The following is a 19127-nucleotide window of genomic DNA, read 5'->3' on the forward strand; positions in this document are numbered from 1 at the left end:
CATTGTGTGGGCGCATCATTCTCCGGGAGAGGTTATCCCTAGAGTGCTCATCCCTTTACTGGCCAGTTCACCACCTAGAAACCCAGAGGGACAAAGCCGCCCGTGAAGGGCTCCAGCCGTTACCTTTACTGTATTACAGGAGTCGTCGTAGCAAGAAGTTGGTTCTAGCTACACTTAGCCAGAGGAGACAATTTCAGGATGAGGTTGCAAATTCTCCTGCTTTGTTCTGCATTCTCCATAATTCAGCCCCCCACCCTCTCCAGCATAGCCCCGATTTCCCATGAATTTCATCCGGCCCATGTAACGGGCTAAATGCCGCTGTTCTATGCAAGGCAGTGTAAGATTCATGTCCGTAACTGGATCTGAGGGTGTCTGAGCTGGTGTAACTCTCAGGCCCAGGCGTATGTGCACCCATTTAAGGCGGCATGGTATCTTTTCACTATCCCCTGGCTGTCTCCGGCTCCATGCGGTCCCAGGAGGAATGCATTCTCACTTTTGTTTCCCCAGCTTGGTTGCACGGGGGGCCCAGAAACGGCAGCTCACAGGTGGAATGACTTACACTAAGGTTCCACTCTGTCTTCCACTTCCATTTGTACCTTTTTTTTGGCTTCCTGGTGCCTCAGTTAGACCAACACACAGTTCCTCACGCCAGGGTACTGACCTGCCTCTTAGATGTCTCCTCTGCATATGGCCCGGCATGTGCATTATTATGTTGCGTTGTGCTTTGAACCTTCAGCCTGGGGAATGCTGCTGGCGTGGGTAAGCTCACGTCCCCTTAACCACGCTCGCTGACTTTCGTGCCGGACAGGTAACTGGGCATAGTCTGAAAAGATGATTTGAGGACTTCAGTAACTCAGCCAGAGGCTAGGGGTCTATTACAGGAGTGGGCGGGTGAGGTTCTGTGGCTTGTGATGTGCAGGAGGTCAGACTAGATGATCATGACGTTTCCTTCTGACCTTAAAGTCTGAATCTATGACACTTAGAGCCCACGTCTACAGAAAAACAGCAGCAATGCAAGAAAGCAGGGTAGCTAACTTTCCTCTTCCTTTCCTACCAGCTTAGACCTCAGTCTGAAGCACTGGTAAAGAAAGGAGATGAAGAACAGGTACTTGATTCGCGCTTTCTGCAATGGCACTGGTGGTACTAGGGTGTTTTTGTAGGGCCATGCCAGATCCATAAGAGTTACAGGCGTGCTGACACTAGTAAGTGAAGTGCTGGCAGGGTAGTATAGAGGTGCTGCTTGAGCCTCCATGGCTGAGCTGAGTTATCTTACTGATAATATCACGTAATGAAAACAGCTGAAGCAGCTGTCTCATGGTTTTGCTTGAAATGTTTATTTTGTACTAATAACTTGCCCTCTATGCCTTGAATCCTTTGCGGGGGGAATAGCTGTCTTGGGACAGATCCCCTGGTGGTGGAAATCAATGTAACTCCCTTAACATCAATGGAGCTACATTTCTTTAAGGGTGCTATGCTGAGTTGCACCAGTGGGGGATCTGGCCTCGCGTTTATTCCTGGCAATTAAAACAGTTTTTGCAAACTTTAGCCCCTTAATATTCCTGCTTGAGTGGTTAGAGCAGCAGGCTGAGAGACAGGGTGACCAGATTGCAAGTGTGAAAAATTGGGAGAGGGGGTGGGGGGTAATAATTTGCCTATAGAAAACAAAACCCCAGATATCAGGACTGTCCCTATAAAACTGGGACATCTGGTCACTCTACTGGGAGACAGGACTCCTGGGTTCTAGCCGCGGCTTTGTCACGTACTCCCTGTGTGACCTCAGCCAAGCATTGCCGTGTGCCTCAGTTTCCCTGTCTGTAATATGGTGATAACACTGTTCTGCTCAAGGGGATGTTGGGGCTCAATTGATTAAATGTGCTGTTCTTAGTCCGTGCCCATCGCTATGGTATCTGAGCATTTTGGAGCACCTTTCCTAGGATCCTAGAGACACAGAGCAGGTTATAGACACTGACTCTGGAGAGGTGAAAATTGGTCTATTAATTTAATTTGGGAAAATAGCTTTTGAAAATAGCAGAAAATCCTCCTCTAATGAGTTTAATTTTTCATCGATAAGATGCAAACAGATGCTAAAGGCATGACATTGGCTGCTGAGTGTATTAAAGCAGGCAAATAGCGGGGGGTATTAAACCTTAAGGGGCCTGTTCAGAGCCAGATTCTGAACTAATTTAAACTGGTGTAAGTGGAGCCACTCCAGATTTACACTAGTGAGATCAGAATCTCATCCTCAATGTTGTGGCAGGTTTTGTGTGGTTGCAGGCAATTCAGGAGAGAAGCAGTTAATGGTAGCCAAAAAACCCAACCCAAAAAACACCGGTCACCAGCAATAAGCATGGTTTAAAGTGCATGGAGAATTCCCTTGCTGGCGTCTGGAGCTGATTTCTGTAAGCTGGCTGCTGTGTGGCTGGCTGGCTCGGTAGCAGTTACTGCAAAGCCCAAGTTCAGGGGATTGATAACACCAAAGTTGGGATTGGAGTCCGGGCTGGAGCTGGAAGCCTGCCTCCCTCTTCTGTCACTTGAAAGAGAAGCTGCAGCTGGAGGAATGAATGCACAGCAACTTGGGGGCGGGGGGGAGCCAGGAATATGGAGGGGAGGAGAAGGGACTGTTGCTTGTGCTGCTGCATGTAAATCAAAGAGCTGTCTGTGCATGTCGGCTTCTTTCACTAGGGGTTGCTCACTTTCACTTCTTGGCTGATTTCAGTAGCATTCAGCCCATTTGACAGGGGGGTGGGGGTGTTGGGAGCAAAGAGGAGACCTAAGGATGGTTCAGCTGATATGGCATTGACCAGAGTCTTTCAATAACAGCACGCCCCTAATGGACTGGGTGTATATCAGCTGCAGAAAGCATGCCCCTCCTCTGCTGCACAGCTGCCTTTCTGCTAATGCTCAGCTAATTAAACAGCAGCCTGCAGAGGCTGAAACCAGGGCAGCAGGAGAGCAAAGAGTTTTATCCAATAGATTCCTGTCTCCAGCCCAGGAACCAGAAGAAAAACCCCTTTCATATCGCCAGATCAATAAGCAGGTGGTATTTCCCCCACCTCTCCCTCTTTTCTTTAACCTTCTCCAGTGCTCTTTCCCCCTCTATATTTTCTTAAAAATACCATCTCTGGGATGGGGCTGTGATCCAGACACAATGGATTTCCAGACCTCCAGGTGACTGCGTCCCCTGAGCCAGGCACCTGCTAAATGTTAGAGTAATAAATGGGAAGCCCAACAGGAACCAGGAGCTCCGATCTTTCAGCAGATAGCAGGGAGATTAAATCTTAGAGGAGCTGTTTCCTGGCTTGATATTACTTATCTCCCCCATCTGTCACTGACTTGGTCAGCTGTGCATCTGGGTGCGCATGGGCATGAGTGCTTCTGAGCATCAGGGCCTTGGGCAAACCTTTGGTACCCAACTGTTATGCATTTCCTGGGGAGGTGGAGAAGGGGGTTGCATCTGATTTTCCTGACCAATTTCTCTTTCTTTGTCTGGGCCTGCTTCTGCTCCCACTGAAATCAATGGCAATGTCCTGTTGACTTAAATGGAGCAGGATCTGAGCTATTCCTCTTCATCCCTTAAGGGAGGAGACTTTCAATCATGGATGGCTGAACAACACATCCAGACCCTGCAAATGGTGGGATCTGGATGTCCTGTTAAGTGTGTGTTTGAAAATTGGGGCTGCTGGGCCAGACCCTTGGCTGGTGTAAATCAGCAAAGCTCCATTGATTTCAGTGGAACTATGTTGACTTACACCCATCTAGCATCTGGTACGCAGTACATCAATAGTTTGTTCCTGATCCCGTGCATACCAACTGAACTCAGTGGGACTGAACAGGTGCAAATAAGGGCAGAATTTGGTCTGTAATGTTTGTATCAGGTTTTTTTATTCACTTGAGGGTTTAAAAGAAGTAGCATTTTATCTCTTCATGCATCCTGTGTCTCCATACGAGATATGTACCTCATGTTGCTGCAAGGGCAGGAACTTCATTCTTCTCCCAAGGTGCCTTCTGAAAGTTCGCCTCCAGAATGTTAGCACGGGAAAGAATGATAATGGAAAAGTACCGTCCATCCCGTCCTCCCCCATTCCTGATATGGTGAAGGTTCCTAGTCTGCAGAAGCAGTGCTCACTACCTGCAAGAGGGTCTACAGTGAATGACTCATAGGGCTGGTCAAACAAGGATTGTAGAACTCTGGCCTTGTATATCGTGCTCTGCATACATTGGTGACAAGAACGATGATGTGGGATGTAGCTCAATGAAGCTTGAAATGATGGCAAGTGAAAATAATAGATATGGTCATGATATTTCACATGGAAGCTAATTGCTTAAGGTCACTGCCCGTCACCCTCCCCAGTCTCTCAATGTTGTACTAAACTGCCCAGACATACTTCTGCTGTTTAGATGGTCAACTTCTCCAGCCTTGAGGGGGTCATCTTGAATCTCAAGATATGTCTGGACTTGAATCGGTTTAATATGTTAGCTAACGTGACTGTAAATTCTAGTGTGGACAGGATACAAATATTTGTATCCTGGAATAAATATTTGTCCCGTCTGATTGTGTCAGTTCACATAGGTTAACCAACACTCATTAAAAACACAACTTGGTATCCAACTGCAGCCATGCCCACATTTCTTGAGAGTTGAGCCAGTCGCAATTGTCTTTGTTGATGGGAAGTGCTCTTGAGATCTCTGCTGTAAGGACCATGGTGGTTGCCAAGCCACCTGTTCCATGGTGGTGATAGCTGTTTAAACTGTTATTGTGTGAAGCTGCCACAGGAGTAAGGACTGATGATCAATAAGGTGCTGAGAGCCCAAGGCGATGGGCACTGTATAAGCACCTACAGCATATGCAAAAATAGTTAGATGCAGAAAGGTGGTATCACAGTCCACCAAAAAAGGACACACACAGAGGTGTGTGTTTCGAAGACATGAGGAGGTGCATGGGGTAGGTCCTCTTTAGTGGCTCTCACCTCCATAGTATTTTAGTCTATGCTGGGGGTGGATCTGATCTGGTTAGTGGGCGCTAATGAGGTGCTATAATTGGCTGGGAGGGGAGGGTGGGGAAATTTTTCAAAATGGGAAACCTCACTGAAATTTTGAAAAATTCCAACTCGCCCAAATAGTCTTTAAGGGGAATCAGAGGGTGACAAATGTTAGGATTCTTAGGAAGAAAATGTGCACTCACATGTATGTAATGTCTCCACAGAAATGCTTCACTGGTTCTAGGTGGGGTTGGGGTCATGTAATACATTGATTATTATGGTGTCATCTGAGAACACCATTCAAAGATCACAGTAGTGTTGAGCTAGACACTGTCCGGATAAGTAACAGACAACAGTCCCTGCCGCAGGGAGCTTATGACCTAGGAGGAAGGAAGGCTGGTCTCTAGGTTAGCTGCTCCCTGTTGCCTCCTCTGCATCTTTGCATTCACACACTTGGCCGGGTTTGTAACTCTGTTCCTGCCCTGGCGTCCTAAAGCCATTGGGCAAAGTCTCAGCCCCGTCCTGCCCGCTGCTGAATCTGACAGGAGTTGAGGGTGCTCAGCAACTTGAAGGAGCTGACCCTGTGGGAGGAAGGGAAGGTCCTAAATCATCAGTCTGTGCTAAGGGAGGCCCAAAGCAGCCAAGAATTTTCCGTTTTCTTAACGCTCGCTCTGTCCCAGCCTCGGATCAGCCAGGGAAAATCCTTCAGGGTGACCCCAGCTGAGTCTGACGGTTGCAATCATTCCACAGCAGCAATCCATGGTAGTCAGCAGAGAAAAATCTCTCCTCCACCCCCGCCCTGCTTCCTGGTCACTATTTTGATCGCATTCCTGTTGAGTGGGGCTGCAGATGTGGGCTCCTTATCTTGGAAGGTCTGAGTCAGTTTTTCCCTGGTGTGAGTGACTTTCATAACAAGGCAGCCAGAGTGGGCAGCTGAGGGCTGGGAGAGGAATAAATAGATCATAAAGCATGCAGAATGCCTTTCATTGTGGATAAGGTGCTGGGCAGGACACACATGTACCCTTGGGGTGGCATTCATATACTCGGGGAAACATACCTGGTGGCCATATAAATACAGGAGGGAGAGGACACCCCTGGCAGGGGACACATGCATTGTATATAAACAGACAGAAGGCGAGATGCTCCGAAGTACATCAGTGGAACTGGAACTGAATTATAGCCAAGATCAGAATCTGGCCCATGCTGTGGGTACCAATGGCCCAGATGTACTTACGCATGGACTCTGAGATAAATTCAGATGAATGCATCTGCTGGGTACCTCAGGGCACAGCATTGTTCTAAAGGGTGGCAAAGGTTTGTCCAGAGCAAGGTTGGCAGGTGAAATAATCTGACGCATCTAGGTCTCCACATGTGCCTACAGTATACTCTGACTCTCCTGCTGTTTGTCTGGAGCTTGGCCTGGGGCCTACCTGGCAGGCTTCCTTGCTTAGAGTCTAGGCCCTGGGGCCTACTTTATAGCTTCATAGATTCCAAGGGCGGAAGGGACCATTTTGATCATGTAGTCTGACCTCCCATATAACACTGGCCAGAGAACTTCCCAGTATAATTCCTAGAGCAGATCTTTTAGAGAAACATCCAGTTTCTGGTCTTGTGATATGGTTCATGCTTGGTCCTATAGAAGAGCCAGGTTCAGACTCCTGCTGTCTCTTTATGTGGTGAAGATGGTGCTCTCTGCTCTTCTAAGGAAGATCATTTCAGTCCCGCTGGCTCAAGAGTAATCATGGGGATGTGAGACCTGTGTGTGGGGAGCTGGGAGGTTATAATAAGGGGGCAGTGACACCTTCACAGAGGCTCCAGGTTTCATGAGTTAAGCCAGGTTCCTCCTGAAAAGAAAGGCCCAGTCTGGTTGGGGTGAGGGAAGTGTCCATTCAAGGTAATGTTGACAATCCCAAGCAGTTAAAAATCATGACATTTTAAAAATAATTAGCCTTCTGGTGTTGGAGGCCTGGAGCCTTGCGAGTTCATGTGATCAGGCTTTTCTCCATAAACACGAGGGCTAGAAAGTTGGGTTTTGTGGGTTTTTTTTTTTAAATGAAAGCAGATCACACAATCACCTGACTCCAGGAGCTGGTGCTTTAAGAAAAACACCAAATGTTGATTAAAATCACAAGAGTTGGCAACACTGCGTGATGACTGGGGGGCACATTTGCTTGGTGGTGGAGAGGGTGAAACCAAGGACAAAGAAATGGAGAGGAAGCCCTCAGCCCCAAGGTGTCTGGCCTAGAGCTATGGGATGTTCACAGTGAACCTCTCACCAACCCACTTGCCTGAGCCTCAGCTTTGGAGACGGATGTGTCTGGTGAGTCTCCCAGCTATCAGCCAGCTTCCTTTGCTCCCCTTCATCAGTCCCTGTATGCTATCTCATGTAGTAGAGGGAGGTTTCATGAGTCTCGCTGCAGGGAGGAGGGGCAGGAGCAGAGTGTATTCCCATTGGATGTCTGGATTTGGGTGTTGGGGATTTGCTTCTAACCCCTGTGAAAGCTTCAGGGTTGGAACTAGACCCGTGTGTAAGCCCATGCCTTCTGTGTGGTTCAGACTCCAGCCTGCTCCAAGTATGCATTGCATTTGCCTTGCCACAGAGCACAGCATGTGGACTGCTAGCCTGCCTGATAATGGGCAGCTCTCTGCTCTGGTATTGGGAGGGCCGGGCGTAGGAGACCGGAGCATGTGTAATGCAGGGGCGGCTAGAATTGGCCACAGATCCGCCTGAGTTGGAGGAGCTTGTTTAGAATCTTTTGATCTCTCAGCTGCGCTCAGCCGCTAGGAGCCAGGGCTCGGGAGATGGTCGCCATAGCAACAGCTGCCACTCAATCCCCATCTCGGATGTAAATTAGTTGCAATATTATTAGTGTGCAGAATTTCAAGAGGCCGGAGCCTGGGAAGAGACTTTCCAAATTCATTACAGGAGTGTCTGAGGTCGGGGCTGTGGGGCGCTGATGGCAATAGGCCTAGGGTGACCAGATGTCCCGATTTTATAGGGACAGTCCTGATTTTTGGGTCTTTTTCTTATATAGGCTCCTATTACCCCCCACTCCCTGTCCCGATTTTTCACATTTGCTGTCTGGTCACCCTAAATAGGCCCCATTCCCTTTTGGTCAGGGTGAGCCGAGCCCAGTGTGCCCAGACCTAATTGAGGCAAAGCAATGGGGTATTAGTGTTGTCTGAACCCAGTCTGATTGTAGCAGATGGGAGTGGCGCAGGTGTAGGATTGGATGGGGGCGGGGGGCTGGAGAGCATGCCTCATATTAGGGCAGGTCTTGTCTTGCTGCTTTGTTGGAAGTTTGGAACAGTTGCAATTTTTATCCTGGCCTTCCTCCAGGGACTACCAAAAATGAGTTGCTGAGTGGAGGCGGGGCTTCTAATAAAGGTGGAGCCAAGAGCCTGATCCTCCTCTGACTTGTGCTGGTTTGACATGGTGTAAACACCATTGATTTCCCGAGAGTTGCTCCTGATTTTTCCACTGGTGTAGATGAATGGAGAGCCAGGCACTGTGTCTGGAGATATTTTGGAGTGATGTCTCAAGGCAGGAGGGGCCTGATTCTGATCTCAGTTACAACAGTGTAATCCCAGACTAATTACATTGAAGTGAATTAGAGGAGAATTGAGCCTGAAGTTTCCTAATATGGGAAGTGTCTCTTGTAGAGGTTTCATTTCAGGCTCTGGGCCAGATGCTCAGCTGGTGTAAATTGGTATAGCTCAGTTGAAGACAATGGATCCATGTTGAGTGACCAGATGTCCTGATTGTATCAAGACGGTCCTGTTATTTGGGGCTTTTTCTTACAGGCACTTAATACTCCCCACCCCCTGTCCAGATTTTTCACCCTTGCTATCTGATCAGGGGTGGGCAAACGTTTTGGCCCGAGGGCAACATCTGGGTATGAAAATTGTATAGGGGGCCATGAATGCTCATGAAATTGGGGGTTGGGGTGAGGGCTCCAGCTGAGGGTGCGGGCTTTGAGGTGGGGCCAGAAATGAGTAGTTCAGGGTGCAGGAGGGGGCTCCGGGCTGGGGCAGGCGTTGGGGTGGGGAGGTGAGGGCTTGGGCTGGAGATGAGGGGCTGGGGGTGCAGGAGGGTGCTCTGGGGTGGGACCAAGGGGTTTGGAGGGTGGGAGAGGGATCAGGGCTGGTGCAGGGGATTGGGGCCCAGAACGGGGACAGGGGTGCAGGCTCCGGGCAGCGCTTACCTCAAGCAGCTCCCAGAAGTGGCAGCATGTCCCTGCTTCAGCTCCTAGGCAGAGGCATGGCCAGGCGGCTCTGCGCATTGCTCCGTCCACAGGCGCCACCCCTGCAGCTCCCATTGGCTGTGGTTCCCGTGGAGGGCTGCGCTTGGGGGCAGGGGCAGTGTGAGGAGCCCCCTGGCTGCCCCTATGTGTAGGAGCTGGAGTGGGGACATGCTGCTGCTTCCAGGAGCCACATAGAGCTGTGCCAACTCCTGACCCTGCTCGCCGGCTGGAGTGGGGCAAGCCCCAGAGCCTGCTCCCCAGCGGAAGCTCGAGGGCCAGATTAAAATGTCTGAAGGGCCGGGTGCAGCCCTCGGGCCGTAGTTTGCCTACCCCTGACTAAACGTTAAACAAATCCCAGGAAGTCGTCAATGGAGCTACACCAGCTTACACCAGCTGAGAATCTTGGCCCTTTTATCGCTTGGTTTTTGAGTTATTTGCCAAGAAAAATAAACAATGCAATGATTTTGTTAGTGCTTCGCTATATTTTCCACCACGTTTGCAGTGGAATGTGTTATGGTCATGCAAGGGTCAGACTGAGCAACTCTCAGCTGCTGTACGTTGGCGTTGAAGTCTGTGGGTGCTGATTTACACGGCTTAACGTGGACAGCCTCCACATCAGTTCAAGTGTTACAGTGCAGCCTGTAATCCATCTTCCTCATCCTTCGTCCCTTCCTACTGTTTATCAGACAGTCCATTTTAAACAGGTTCATTTTCCCTTGATCCCTTTGCCCTTCCCTCACCAGCAAGGCAGCATTGCCTTTCTCCCTGAGAAGGGTACTCTTCTACAGGCATTCTGTGCAATGGGCAGGCAAATCTCACCCTTCCTTTCTCTTTAAGAAAATATCCTGGTGTGAGTTTGGTGCTGGTGAAAGGGGCTGGCTCAAGAGCCCCGGAGATGAAGCCCTCTGATTATCCTCACAACAGACCCAGCCAAAGCAGCTGCTGCCTCCCCAGGAGGGAGCTCCTTAAATCAAGGCACTGAGGGTTGATAGTGAGGTGCATAACCATGAGCTTTATTGATCATGTCTGCACTGCAGGAGCATTCACCCGACAGTCAGTAAACTCCAAGCTCCCACAAGCATGCACTGTGCTCTTTTAAAATTGGGAAGGATGCTTTGGAGTCTGTCTCCTCCTGTTTCAGAGTCTTTATTTATTTATTCTCAGGATATTACAGCGGTGACAGAGCAAGCCACCCATCCCATCCATATGCTTCAACTCTACCTTGGAGATAACGAAAGACTAGATCATGCTTTATGCTTCATCCAGTTCTTGGCCTCTTTAATGAGAATGCCAACAGGGAGCCATTGGTGGTGGTGATATGGGTACGTTTTCATTGGGACCTGGGCTGATTATTATCATGATTAATAATTTCTATTACAGTAGCACTCAGAGGCTCCAGTGAGGATCGAACCCTGTTTGTGGTAGGTGCTGCACAGCTACATAATAAAAGGCAGTCTCTGCCCCAAAGAGTTTGCACGCTAAATCGAAGACCGATGAGCAGCAGGAAAGAAGAGATGCAACATAAAAACAGTAACCAATATGAATAGACTTACACGTGACAGAGAAAATATAGCATGAGCGTCCTTGAAATATTAGAGAGATTCACTAGGGCTGGCTGGAAGTCTGTTTTGTGAAACATATCTAGGTTTGGGTGTTAGGTTTTGTTCCAATGTGGAACATGCAGAGACCTTTCAAACTTTTTAAAGAAAACCAGAGTAAAAGAAGGACAGGGCCCTCCAATGTCCCTACCCCAGTATAGCCAAAAGCCTGATAGCGAGGACACCCACCAGGGAAGTGTGGGAGACAGGTTCAAATCCATGGTCTGCCTGATTCAGAGCTGGGACTTAGACCGTGGACAGGCCTGGATTAACCAATGTGCGCTCAGTGCACTTGCATGGGGGCCCCTGACGACCACAAAAACAAACAAAACCCAAAACTGAGGGGTGCTACGCCCCTGAATGCCAGGTCACACCACTCACTCAAATTTGGCCCAGCTGCCCTACCGTCGTGGCAGAGGTGTGGCTGCGCCAAACCTGAGCAGGGCTGAGCCATGGGAGCGAGTGGAGTTGGGCGGCAGGGATGGGAGCCGAGCGCTGAGCCGGGAGTGGAGAGTAGCCAAGAGGGTTGTGGGGTATGTTGGAGGTGAGTGGTGAACAGGATGTATGTCAGGGCTACTGGGATGTGCTTGGAGGATAAGAGGGGGCTGGTGGAGGGTTACTGGGATAGAAGTGGAGTGGGAGGGGCATCTGGGGGTCAATATGGGGTGGGGTATGTATGAGGAGGGGGTGCTTTAAGGAAGGTGGGAGCCCCCCTTTCCGTAGCATCCAGGGCCCCAAAATTCTTTGCTCTGGGCCTAAACCTGGGTCTCCCACATCCCAGGCGAGTGCCCTAACCACCAAGCTGTTGAGTCAGTTTCTCTGCCAGGGTTAGCTGTAAGTGGCCGATGCAGAGTCCACTGAAATCAATTGGCGCTGGAACAGGCCATAATTTATTTTCTAAGGTTAGTAGATTTGTTTGGGCCTCCTTGTAAATATCAATGATGTATTTATTTTGAAATGAGCATCTTCATTTTCAGTCATGATGCTTCGGGCATATGTAGCGCTTTGTTTTTCCCTCAATGCACTGTAGAAACATTGATTGACTAATCCGACTAATAGCTTTTATCCCCAAGCCTAATAATATGAAGTATTGCTCTGGTGTGGTGAAAATGAGCAATGTGGCCCTGATGGTACTCTCGGTTGCACCCATGAAATCCTGCTGAAGTAAACAGGGTTGCAGTTGTCTGTCTGAGGGAAGGACGTGGCTTGTAGTATGACGGGGGAAGTAATATGCTTATATCACATATGCAGTCATCGCTGGTAGCTGTGGAATACGTCCCTCCAGCACTGCGGCCATGTAATACATTGGGAAGCTGTGGGACGAATTTCTTTTGTTTTGTACCTTTGCATCTGCTCTCTGCCCACTCATCCCACTCGACTGGTGTGACATTCTGAACCAGAGACGGGCAACCCAGGGGGCTGGGGAGGCTCTCCTGGCCTCCCAAACTGATTTTTTAGTTTACAAAACTTGAGTTTAGGAGCCTTTTTCCTTGGAATTTTAACCCATGTAATTATTTTTTTTAAAAATAACCCAATTTTTGTAGCTAGCCGGGAGATTGTATTAGGGATAGGCTGGATCCGAGGCTAGTACAAGTGGGAACTGCATAGAGTGTACTTGACTAGTTCAGTCCATGACTGCAGAGTTCAGGCCAGGATTTAGGGAAGCCCCTGTGCTGCCTACTGTCTATGTTAATCTGAGGGCTAGAGAGCCTGAGGACATGTCTACACTGCAATTAGACACCCTGGCTGTCCTGTGCCAGCTGCCTCAGGCTCCTGGGGCTCCGACTAAGGGGAGTCTGTTTAACTGCAGTGTAGACGTTCTTGCTCAAGCTCTGGAACCCTTCACAGGGTCCTAGAGCCCAGGCTCCAGCCGGATCCCGAACGTCTACACCGTAATTAAACGGTCCCAGAGCCCGAACCCCGCAAGCCCAGGTCAGCTGATACGGGCTAGCCATGGGTTTTTAATCGCAATGTAGACATAGTCTTAGAGACCCACACAGTTGGTCTATCTGTCCAGCAGCTTCAGTTAAGAATCCTTGTTATATTAATTACAGCCCATGAGAATATGGGTAGTTGTTCACAGCTGTGGCAGGAAGCCATGTAGGAGGCAGCTGGGAAAGGTTTTAGTCCATAGTTCTGCAGTGCAGTAGAGGGAGAATGTAGCTTTCAGGATAATACTGTTTACCTTGTTCTAACTCTGAAGGAGGAACTTTATTAGAAGAAAGGGACCCTCTGTGATTCTCCACTATTGGCACATGGTGCCTCTGGGCCCTGTCTCTCCTCTACTGCTAGGGATGCTGCAAGGACAATGAGCTTTGGATAACCAGGACTTAGCATATGCTGAAGTCCCATGGAAGTCAATGGAAATTAAGTATATGCTTGAATTTAAGCCCATACTTAAGTGCATTCTTGAATCAGGGCCTTAAATATGACACTGAGGAGTGTTAATCTCTCTCTCAGGTTTTTCTTTATCAAGTAAAATTCCAGGAAAATATTGGCCTGATTCTGATGTCATTTATACCCATGTAATTCCATTGATTGCAGTGGGGTTACTCCCAATTTACACCACTTTTAAATCAGAATCAGGTCGTAAATGTCGACTCTCTCTCTCTCTCTCTCTCTCTCTCCTCCACTCCCTCCCGCCCCCCAATTTTCCTCTTATTTTGCCATCTCTTTCCACCTTAGACTAAAGAAGCTAGCTGAAGGAATCCTCTCTCAAACCACCGTAGAAGGGAAGCCACTTAAGCCAATACTAGGTGAAGAATTAATTTCCCTGTCCTAATCACTCTGCCTCAGACCAAACCAGAAATGCAGAGCGCACTCTCTCCCCCTCCCCATCTATTTTCTTCATCCTTTCCTTCCCTGTCTCAGGTCAGTCTCTGCTCTTCCCTCCCACTATGCATGTAGGGCAGTGGTTCTCAAACGTTTGTATTGGTGACCCCCTTCACACAGCAAGCGACCCCCTGTTATAAATTAAAAAAACTTCCTTACATTTAACACTATTATAAATGCTGGAGGCAGAGAGGGGTTTGGGGTGGAGGCTGACAGCTTGTGGGACCCCCCCATGTAATAACCTCGTAGCCCCCTGAGGGGTCACAACCCCCAGTTTGAGAACCCCTGATGTAGGGGAAACATTTGGCCCAGATATTTTATTTCAGATCAGCGTAAAACTGCCCCTGCCCCTTCCATGAGATGTGTCCCTGAGCAGCAGAACCATCCTTGCTGCGGGTGTTCTTGGGAGACCCCCTTCACACGTCTTGGCCTTGTGCACCAGACGCTCGTAGCCCCACTGCAGCCACACATCTGGACTATCAAGCCTCGCTGGGAAGCTGAAGCCTGCAATTGCTGAGAACACAGCGACAGCAGCCTCTCCTTTTCCACACGTCAGTATTTTTAGCTCCGCTGTGCATTAGTGTGCGGGAGCTCACACTGTGAAGCCTGGCTGAGGTTTTATCCGTTGTGACAGCCCTTAGGGCTGTAGCCAGACTCCTGCTCTCTCTCTCTCTCTCTCTTGGAGTGCAGATCATATTCTTCCCTGTGGACCCTGTGTGTGGCTGGATCGAGGGGAGGGAATGGGATCTGCGCTCAGCTGGGGGGACCTTCCTGGCCCGGAGTTGAGATCCCTATTGCATTTCCCTTCTTTCTCTTTTGTTGTAGAGGCTCTGGTGGCTCAAGCTGATGTTCCAGGGCTGGGCGTTGGCTTGCCAGCTGTGTTCTGTCCTGAATGGCAGGAAACTGCATGGTCCTCCTGATTCCCAGAAGGCCATGCTGTTTGAAAGTCATCCAGGTAACCGGATCGTAAAAATGAGAGATGGGAAAGATTGGCCAAGATTAGGTCTTCCCTTCCCTACCTCCCGGTTGAGCCCTGGCAGGTTCTTGTTCCTTTCCCAGGTCCCCAAGACCAGTCTTGATTACAGAGAATCTCCTTCTTGGGTGGTGTTTGCTCCCATGGGGGTTACAACCAATGGGAATTCCCCAGAGTTTTACATGGTATGGTAGCCAGCACTCCTCCTTGTCCTCTTTGTTCTAATTCCAAGGGTGCAGCAGAGCATCCTGTTTTCTTTACCTGGGTCACTGCTATCTTGCTCCTGACCCTGGAATCCATAACCAGGATCACTCATCTCTCCTCTCCTCCTGCTGGTTCCCTTTCAGAGCTCGCCCTCTGATGACTGGCTGCACTCCTCACTCTCAAAATCCCTATGCAAGAATCAAGTTTAAATAGCACCAGACAATCCAATGAGACTTCACTGGCATGATAAGATAGACCACTCTTGCCAAAGTGACAGATACCCGAGGAGACTCTCTCCTTGCAGAGGTGGGGGAGATCTACCCCGGACAGGGCTACACGCTGTTTGGGGGCTTTGTTCCCTAAGTTAATTTATCAGCAGTGTCCATGCCTGGTCTGGTGGCAGGTTGCTACATTGTGCAATGCCATCTCTTTCCTTTCTCCCAGAGTCAGTAGTGGCTTTTTCTCATCGCTTTTTGAGAATTCTGTTATGATTCCCGATCATTCGGGCATGGAGTCAAGAGTGCCTTTCTGTTTTGGTCCCTCCTCTGTCGCACTGGCTCCATGGTCGCTCTTCTCTGGGTTTAGACTGTGCGTTGTGCTACCCACTCTCCACCTCTCACTTATGGTCACTGACAACTCTCTGTCCTGCTTTTCCTGAGGCGTCTACTCTGCCTCTAAGTCACATTCCTCAGAGACTTTCTGCAGTTCCCACTTTCTCTTGCCTGGGGTTTCAACCTGCCTCTTCTCTTCCAGTTGTTCTCTAGATGGTTTGATTTCCTGTGTTTCTGTGGGACTTCAGCAGCTGCTCAAATCATCTCCAGCTTCTCCTCCAGAACAGTGTACAGCTTGCACTTTGTGCGTACCTAGCCACCGTTATCTCCATTAATAAACAGGAGCACCGAATTTGTCCGCAGTAGATTCCCTGGGGTCCTCCATGAGCCTTCTTCATAGCAGTTCTTACTTGCTTTAGGAACTCTTTGCTCGTTGAAACCTCATAGTGTCAAGGCACTTCTGGTGTCCATGGAGCTCCCTTTGCATGCAGTCTCCTGCCCACTATCAACTTTTGGAACGTGTGCATTTATTAACTCCCAGCTCAGCTAGTCAGGACCTTGTCTTCACCACTCAGCACCTATCTCCCACTCAGATCAGTCTCCCTTGTTGTTGGGAATCCCCTTTTTCCCATGCAACTGCTGCCCTTTCAAAGCTCAGATGCTCAATACAGAGGAGGGGGTGGCATCTTATTGATTACTGGTTCCATTAAACACTGGTAATCCCAGTTCCCCTTCCCTCCTCGTATTAAGGTCTTCCTTACCACAGCATCCCCTACTCATTCAAGGCAAAGGACAACATGGGAGAAGTCCCAATTCTAGCCACCACTCCTTCACATGGGATTCACTGATTAATTGTTTCTGCTGCTGTAAAGCTCTGGGGAATCATAACAGCTTGGAGGATTTTGGAATATGTCCTTAATTTTAGGGGTTGCCCTCCCGATCTGCCCGTATGCAGAGATATCACCTTCCTCATCTCAGTTTCTGTCACAGAGGTTCTTTTGCCAAAACTTGGGGTGAAAGTTTGGGAAGAATTGTATCCAAAGTCTGTAACTGCCCTCATTACCGGAGCATCCTAGAGAGTCACCATCTTTTAATCCTCATCCTTGTCAGCTAGGGTGGTGGTATCTCCATGTGTAAAAGGGGCATACTAGCCGTACTATCTTATTGAGGCACAGAGATGAAGTGATTTGCCCAAGGTCTCACCAGAAGCCTATGGTGGATCAGGGAATCAAACCTAGGTCACCCAAGTCCCAGCCCACTGCCCTGACTCCTGCACCATTCTTCCTGCAGTATGTGTGTCTCTTTTGTTATAACCTCACTGAATCCACTGTCAGGTGAAGACCTCACCATGGAAGGCGTTGACCATCCGTCTTGAGGGAAACATGGCCACTTGGGCCTACAGGGGCTCTCCCGGTGGTTTGTCTTTCCATTTTCATCAGCAGTGGGTTTTGCTGTATCAGTTGTTATCCATTGGTCTCTATTCTCTCACACTGATTCTTTCCTCCTTGCAGCATGGCCCAGCCCATTGCTATGATCTTCAGGTTGCTGTAGAAGCTTAGACAAGAAGGGAACAAGGAAAGAGATTTCAGAGATGGCATCGCATGATGTAGCAACCTGCCACCGAACCAGGAATGGACACTTCTGAAAAATTAACGTAGGGAATAAAAATAATTGACAACAGAGCCCATTGCCCGGTTCTTGAACATCATGTGTTTTCCTGAACCACTCCAGTGGTGTTTCCCATGGTAAATGTATTCAGTTGTGTAACTGATCCTCTTATAGTTCCCCCCCCCTTTACTATTTATTTGTACTATAGCAGCACATAGAGACCCCTACCAGAGCTTGGGACAATGTACAAGTAAGACATGGTCCCTCCCCTGAAGAACTTACAATTTAAGTAGCAGAAGGAAGCATTATTGCGCCCATTTCACAGGAGTGGAGAACCCCCACCTGCTAATCTGGGCCTTACTCAGGCACCTGAGTGGTAGCTGAACTCCTCTGAAAATCTGGTGCCCATGTGGCTTGCCCCAGCTCACACAGGAATCCTGCAGAAGAGCTAGGAATTGAACATAAGTCTCCTGTATCCCCCAGTTCAGAGACTTAACCAAAAATCTGTCTTTCATTTTTAAAGTCTAACTAATTTTAGTTTCATAGTTTCACGGTACTTCCATAATTCCTTACTTTTTAATCTGTTCTTTTTTTCACCTCTCCATCGGGTACGGATTGTTATCGTATCCCCTTCATCATATGTTCTCAATGTGTAAGATTCCCTTCACCACATCACTCCCACACCCCAAAGAGTAAAGGAAACAAGAACTGAAAGGTATTGGTAATATTTTCTCATTAACAATAAGGAATGGCCTTGTGATCAGTGGGACCAGGGACCTTGTGCTAAAATCTGAAAACATCCACATTCATATAAATCCCTTTTGCATCAACTGCCAAATGGATTCAGTCACAGGGAGAAATGGTTCTTCGCTTCTGAGTGCTCAGGTATACATCGACGTGGGAAGTTTTCTTTTGCATATTATGAGCCAAATTCACCCCTGGTGTAACGCCACTGAAGCGAGCAGATTTAAGATCCTCAATGATGTTATGCCAGGGATGAATTTGGCCTTTATCAGCAACTCTGCCCTACCGGCATTGCCTGTTTCCAGGCTTGGGAAGGAGTGTATGGACAGGAGCCGGGGCAGAGAGAGAGAGAGCCATTCTGAAAGGGGAAGTACTGGTGCTCTAAGCTATTGCATCATCTGCTTTCTAATCGTAGGCCAGCGTATTGCTTCATTTGACTAGTACTGGAGTTAATGGAGACGGGATGCATGGTTTTGCGATCAGAACGTGGGGCTGGCAATCAGGACTTGTGCGGTCATGTCCTGACTCACTGAGCCCTTGGGCAAGTGACTTCCCAGCTGTGCTGGGGAAGGCAATAACTGTTTACTGCCGAATCGTGGTGCTGTTTAAGGGAACGTTTTCAGGATGGGGCTCCCTTGTATGGGTTCAAACTGCAAATGTTGCACCTTCATTTTTTTTGCACCCGCAATGGAATGGCAGCTGCATCTCCAAGCCCTGTGCCACTGACTGCCCCGTTGTGAGTGCAAATCAGGAGGAGGAAGTATCCAGGCTTGCACCTACAATTTATTTTGCGGATGCAAATTGTGCCTGTAAAAAGAGAAGCTAGTTCTTGGTCTTGCTTTAAAAGCACTCGTGGCATTTAGTGGTGTTTCCCGATCCTTGGGGGGCGGGGGGGAAGGCCCATGCAGGGTATTTCACTGATTTATTGGCTGGCAGCTTCTAAGAGCTTTCTCTCTCCTCATCCACATCATCATTGTAGCACAAGCAGATTTGGGGCCCATGGGGCTAGGTACTTTTACAGTCGTATGCTGTCAGACCGCCCCTGCCCCAAAGCACCTACAATTCTGAGTGCTGCTTTGAATGTGAAGAGATTGTTTCAGGGAAGTTTTGTGACCGGGGTTATGACCAGATGGTCACAGTGGTCCTTTCTGACCCTAGGCATCTATAAGAACAGATGCTTTGTTATTTAGAGGCTTCCCTCCGAATTACAGAACTTCTCTGAGCTGTGTGACGGCTGAAGGACTTATGGGCTTTCGTGCCACTTCCCTTTCCCCCATTCTTTGATCATTTGCTGACTGCCCTGCCCGGCCCCGTCCTGTAAAGGAAATCTGAAGCTAGCTGTCATTGATATTCCAGACTCTTTCTGTCTCTTCCAAGATGTGCTCAGCTATTCT

At 48.8% G+C, this 19127-nt stretch overlaps 1 long non-coding RNA gene across 1 annotated transcript in view; it reads left to right on the top strand.

Annotated features, from left to right (window-relative positions):
* The window catches only part of LOC123352393, a 128363-nt gene extending 111329 nt beyond the window's left edge, over positions 1-17034 (top strand). Inside the window, exons 4-5 of the long non-coding RNA XR_006574158.1 lie at positions 10388-10545; positions 16893-17034. This is a non-coding gene — a long non-coding RNA (uncharacterized LOC123352393). The remainder of the gene's footprint in view (positions 1-10387; positions 10546-16892) is intronic.
* The last annotated feature ends 2093 nt before the right edge of the window (positions 17035-19127 follow it).

This window comes from Mauremys mutica, chromosome 18 (assembly GCF_020497125.1).
Source record: "Mauremys mutica isolate MM-2020 ecotype Southern chromosome 18, ASM2049712v1, whole genome shotgun sequence".
NCBI lineage: Eukaryota > Metazoa > Chordata > Testudines > Geoemydidae > Mauremys > Mauremys mutica.